The 6,182-nt window shown below is 38.6% G+C and overlaps 1 long non-coding RNA gene across 1 annotated transcript; it reads right to left on the reverse strand.

The window, feature by feature from the left end:
- Window positions 1–2,950: 2,950 nt before the first annotated feature.
- On the reverse strand, window positions 2,951–4,395 carry LOC311291089. Its single transcript, XR_014627513.1, has 3 exons — window positions 4,328–4,395; window positions 3,941–3,992; window positions 2,951–3,336 (listed from the first exon to the last, which is right to left on the reverse strand). It is a non-coding gene; the product is annotated as an uncharacterized lncRNA (long non-coding RNA).
- Window positions 4,396–6,182: the final 1,787 nt, after the last annotated feature.

A 6,182-nucleotide genomic window follows, 5' to 3' on the forward strand; every position in this document is an offset into this window, starting at 1 on the left:
GTTCTTGCTCCGGCTTTAACTTCTGTATATTCTGCAGTTTTGCAACAACGGACCGAATAGCTTTTCTCACATCTTTCTCCGCTGCCATTACTCCAACTCAAACTGACGCACTACATCAACGTCATCGTTCACAGCCACTCCCTCTGTTCGCTGATTGGTCCTACAAAAAATTGATTTCTGGAAACCTAAGAATATACAGCAGTCCCAGACGTATGCTGCGTTCCAGTCCAAAATTGTCATGCCCTTCACTCGCTAACTTCCCTCCATCTCGTTCACTCGGATGTACGTCATTGCGAGTGCCCACTTCTGGCGGAAACTGCAATGGGCTGAATTGGAACGTCCTAAGCCCTTGATCACTTGGAATCAGCTGTGGGGTTGATTTATTATTTACATTTTTTTTTCCCTTTAAGAATTTGTTTAATGCAGCATCCAAATGTTTATAAGTGTGTTTGGGTTGTTTTAAATTAAAAAAATTATAATTAATATATCATAGAGTTGTCTGATGTGGTGGTGATTAGACGATATATGTGGTGACGTCACAATCGTACTGCATTGTGGGACATATAGGTGCCTGAAGTGTACATTTGAAGCAGACTCGCTCCCTCGGTCAAAATCGAGGGAGCGAGGGTCTGTCCATATAAACTTCCCTCGTCCACTTCATGAAGTGGAACGCACTTCAAAATGGCGGCAGGGATTCCCCCAAGGGGAAGTGCTTAGGGAAGTTCGCAAGTGCGTGTCTAAAAGTGGACTGGAACGCAGCAGTAGTACTGAAGGAAAATGAAATTGAGCGGAAGTACGTAGGAGGGCGGAGCCAGGCTAAGGGGGAACCCTGATATTGACGGAAATCCGTCGTACACTCTCGTAGCGACTGAGCACTTTAATCCCTGTATATATATTATGAAGTGTATTACTGAATATAAAATTACATACATTATGATATATTAGTAAATATATTGTCTCACGTTTTTAAATATATGATTTTTTTAATGTATTATTCAATATATTGTAATATTAACACAATATATTATTCTGTATATTTTCATAGTACTGTTAAACCATTTAATATATTGATCATTCATATATAGGGAAATATATTTTCTTTTCATAAGGGGACCCGACAGTAAAATGTGATTTTGTAACATCATGATGTTTTAAAACATGAAATATCACTCACTTCATTCATGTTTTTAGTCTAACCATTTTTTTATTATTTGCCTTAATTTCATTATTAGACCTACTGCCAACGTTAGGTCAAATTCACTGTAAAGATGTAAAATTTTTAGTTTCATTCATGGTGGTAACATGAAAAATGAGCCATAATCTAGTCACTAGTGGAAGATTGCTGCAATCTCCGGGACAAACTAACACTTAATAACATGAAATTTGAACAAAAGTCACTAGATTTCAAACATAGCCCACAATCAGACATAATTTCAATTTATTCATTTATTTTGTTTAGCTATAACGTTAGTAAGTGTGAGCTTAGTCATCAAGTGCCATGCCATTTAAATGAATGGAACTTTTTTTTATGTAAGCAAACGTCAAGAATAATTTGTAACCTTTGTCCAATTTCGATCTTGTCACAGCTCCCTGAAAACTATCAACAAAACGGACAACATCTGCTATTCTTACTTTTGTCAGATATATTAATGACAGAGAAAACAAGCTGTTCACAGTCCATTTTGAGAATGAATAGCGATCGTAGCGGGCGGCGGCGCGACCGGAAGTATCGCTACCCTACTTCCGGTCTCGGTCGCCATTTTGTGAAATAGGCCTATTGCAACTGACAAAGCAGCTGAACTCCCTCTCTCGCTGTTGTTTTCAGGTGAGTTTAGTCTCTAAAACCACACAGATAATACACACAACTGTTATTGACACTTCTCTTACTTGTAATTGACACGCTTCTGTTGAATATTTGCTTTATATAAATGGTTTAGTGTCTTCGGAAAAAGTCCGTTAGCATCTCAACCGTTTTCAGAAGAGGTAACGTTAACGTTATGCTAACTTCATAGCTTGAGCTTTTGAAATTAACGTTTAGGCTTTTAATCACATCTTATGGGTAGATGAGAGGTTTTGATAGTTTTGTAAAAAAAATAAGTTAGTTTCCCAGCAAACATGCTCCTTTGGGGCCCGAATGGGGCCCTTGCGGGCAGCCCACTGTGGGCCCAGATACCGGCGTGAAATGCGGGGCACATGTGGGCCCCACACTATGGGGCCCAGGTGGGGCCCCATCGGGACAGCCCAAAGTGTGGGCTAGCCCACACTAAGTAGAGTGGGCCCCCATTGGGGCCAGTTGTGGGCCCACAGCAAACCCCTTAGGGACCCGTGTGGGACCACTGTGGGCAGCCCACTGTGGGCCCAGATACCAGCGTAAAATGCGGGGCACATGTGGGCCCCACACTATGGGGCCCAAGTAGGGCCCCATCGGGACAGCCCAAAGTGTGGGCTGGCCCACACTAAGTAGAGTGGGCCCCCATTGGGACCAGTTGTGGGCCCACAGCAAGCCCACGCTGTGGGCGAAGTGTGGGTATACTGTGGGTACATTGGGTTAAGTGTGGGCATACTGTGGGAACACTGTAAAAAGTGTGGGCATACTGTGGGTACACTGGGAAAAGTGTGGGCATACTGTGGACAATGCAAAGATGTATTGTAATATACCTGTGGCCTTAACAAACAACAAGATTAGTTTGGTTGTACTTTGCATTTGCCACAATACATGCAAAATAATTGCACTTGTTGAAAGTTGAAGTAGTACATTATAAGTTATATGTTTCAAATAATTTAATTTATTCACAGTCATGTAAAATATATATATATATATATATATATATATATATATATATATATATATATATATACATATATATACACAATACATTACCGTTCAAAAGTTTGGGGTCAGTAATTTTTTTTTAAATACTTTTGAAAGAAATCCCTTCATCTCATCAAAGCTGCATTTATTTAATAAATACATTAAAAAGAGCAATATTCTGAAATATTGTTGCAACTTAAAATAACTGTTTTCTGTTTTAATCTATTTTACAAAGTAATTATTCCTGGGATGTTAAAAAATTATGTAAATAATTTATTACAGTAGCCAGCATCCAGTCGTCAGCATGTAAATCGTGGAAAAAAAATCAGGAACGTTTGAACAGAACTGTCAAAAGAGCAGCATTTATTTTAAATAGATTTTAAGTCTTTTGTCTTAAGAGTCCTCAAGTCTTCTGGTTCTTCTGCTCCTTCCACCATCCCAGTCTCTTGCATTATGATTTAACAGGATCAGGATCAACCCCTTCGGATGCTGCGGCCTGGCTGTTTTTTGTGTCAGTTTTTTCTCTAAAGTGAGAAAAAAACAACAACAATTGAAATGTTAACATACATTTTTTTACACAAAAACAAAAACAAGGGTTGTTCCAAGTGTAATTTATATATGACTGGAGAAACCTGAGAATAATTTGAGTTCCGGAAAAATAGTTACAGGTGTTTATTATTATTAAAAACAAATTTAGGCGGTGTTGTTGAAAGAGAAACATACAGAGAGTGAACCAACTGAGGGCATGATGAAATAAGAGCATGAGAACAATTTATTAAAATTATCAACACAACGTAAAGAATAATTTTGTCAACTTGTACTCACACTCATGTCATTCCAAACCTGCATGATTTCTTCTGTGGAAGATATTTTGAAAAATGACTCAAAAAGTCAATGGGATCCAATGGGATTTTCATTGTATGAACAAAACAGATTAAACATAATTCAAAATATCTTCTTTTGCATTCCACAGAAAAAAGTACATAATACATGTTTGGAACAACATGAAGAACAAACCTTTTAATGTCTTTATCAATAAATCATTGATAGATTTAACTTGCAGCCTGAATATGTTATTTTTATTAAAAAAATAGAGGGAATGTGTCTGACGGTCAAACGAGTACTTACACAGAAAAAGAGTGACCTGTGCCTGAGTGGCTCTTTTGGGTTTATTATTTAGCTGTTTGAGACACATCACAATTAAGGAAAAAAGAGAGAAGACAACTGAATATTAGTCAAATATATCATAAATCTATACAAATAAAAATGATTATTTTTTCATCAGTGATTATTGACTAATTAATAGTCAATCTCTGGTCCTCGAAGTGCACTGTCTTGCAGTTTATGTTCAGACCTGATCAATCTCACTTGCTATTTTAACCAAAAGAGCTTGATTAGCTTGTCCAGGCGTGCTGGACCAGGGCTGGTGCTAAAGTCTGCAGGACAGTGGTCCTCAAGGGCCAGAGCTGAGATCCCCTGCAAAATGTTCGGAACATGACTAGATGGATCACTTACAGCAGTGGTGTCCAGTCCTGGTCATGGAGGAGTTTAGCTCCAGCCTGTCTGTAGTGTCTGCTGATCCTGAAGACTTCGATCAACTGGTTCAGGTCTGCTTAACTGGGGTTGGAGCTCAATTCTGCAATCAGGATTAGATTGCAATAAATACTGAAAAGAGAGAGGACAAACAACATTTCAAATACAGTATTTAATGTTGATCTTAACTTTAAGATTAATAAATGCTGTAGAAGTAATTGTTCATTAATTGTTGGTTCATGTTAACTAAAGCTAACAAAATGAAACCTTATTATAAAGTGTTACCATTTATTAATAATGAGAGAGTTGGCCATACGAGTATAAAATGAATTAATAGGAATCTTAAACTTGTTCAAACTAGGCTACTGTATATTCATGTTAATACTAGGCACAACTGGCATTATAACACTCCTTTAATTTGCCCTCCAGGTGGGTGTTCCATGTGACGTCACGTGAAATCAATGAATTAACCGTCCAGTGAATATTTTTAAGTTAAATAAATTAGTTTACTTTCATTCACACATTTGGAAATTGCCAGCAAAACCTTTACAATACTATCAAAATCTCTCATATACTGTACACATACAATGTGATTAAAAGCCTAAATTACAGCACAAGTTAACCTGCCTCTAGCTAGTAACAGTTAGCTGCTACTGTTAACTTAACGGTTGAGATGCTAGCGGACTTTTCCTGAAGACACTAAATCATTTCTATAAAGTAAATATTCAACGGAAGCGTGTCATTTATGTCATGAATTCACGGATTCATTTAAGTAGTCTTCAACGATTTATTAACAGGATTTTTAGAAGAACAGAGAACAGTGTGGATCTAGTATTTATCAACAATATTACAACTGCCAAAGAGCAGATCGTCTGCCGTAAAACAAGCAGAGCTAAAGAATACAAAAGCCAGTAGTGCCTCCTAGTGGAGCTTACTGCAATAATCATTTAAATCACATCACATCTCCCCTCTTAAGTAAATTCCAATTAGTAGTATTACATTTCTATTAATTTTGTACAGCAAATTAAGCATTTATACCAAATATTGTAAGTACCTTTATATCTTGGCTGTATGTCAATATATTCAGATTAGCAAAGTCTTGAACAAGATACTTTTTTTTTTCTTTTAGCAATTTAACTGTCACTGTAACTTCCATAACAATACAAGAAGTCAGTACTGTAACACAATACACGCCCAGTAAAGGACATTTTCATCTTAAACGTAGTCCTTAAACCTGGCAGGTGGTCTAATAGCTCTCCCGGCTAAGGTTCTCTTTGGAGAGGTGCCCGAACTCGGGGAAATAGTTGGAACACTGGACACAGGTGAACTGGTAGCAGTGAGAGGGATGTCTGTGTCACCTTGGGTGGCAAAGTCACAGTCATTATTAGTCTCTTGTCCAGCACTTTCAGAAACTGGCTCAGGCACTTCTTGCAAATGCCTCCTGTTCCTGCGGGCAACAGTCCCTTGATCGGTTTGAATTAGATAAGACCTGGGCTCTTGAGCTTTCGCGATAACTTTTGCCGGAGTTTTTCAGCCCTTCTCCCCATCCAGTTTGACATTAACCCTCTGGCCAGGCTGCAGTGTAGGCAGAGGTCGGGTTGAGTGACGCCTGTTGTAGAAGAAGCGGTAGGCAGCTTTGGATTGTTGGTCCTTAAATCTTACCGCCTGATGGTCAACTGCAGTCGGGCTCAGCTGCTGTGGCAACACAGGAACTGTGGTTCTGATTTCTCGTCCGATCATCAGTCGAGCTGGGCTCTGGCCTGTTGCAGTGATAGTCGTGGCTCTGTAACTCAACAAGGCTAATTGTGGATCCGGTTGTCGAAGGATTCTCTTCGCA

The sequence above is a fragment of the Rutilus rutilus genome, assembly GCF_951802725.1.
Source record: "Rutilus rutilus genome assembly, chromosome: 5".
Lineage (NCBI taxonomy): Eukaryota > Metazoa > Chordata > Actinopteri > Cypriniformes > Leuciscidae > Rutilus > Rutilus rutilus.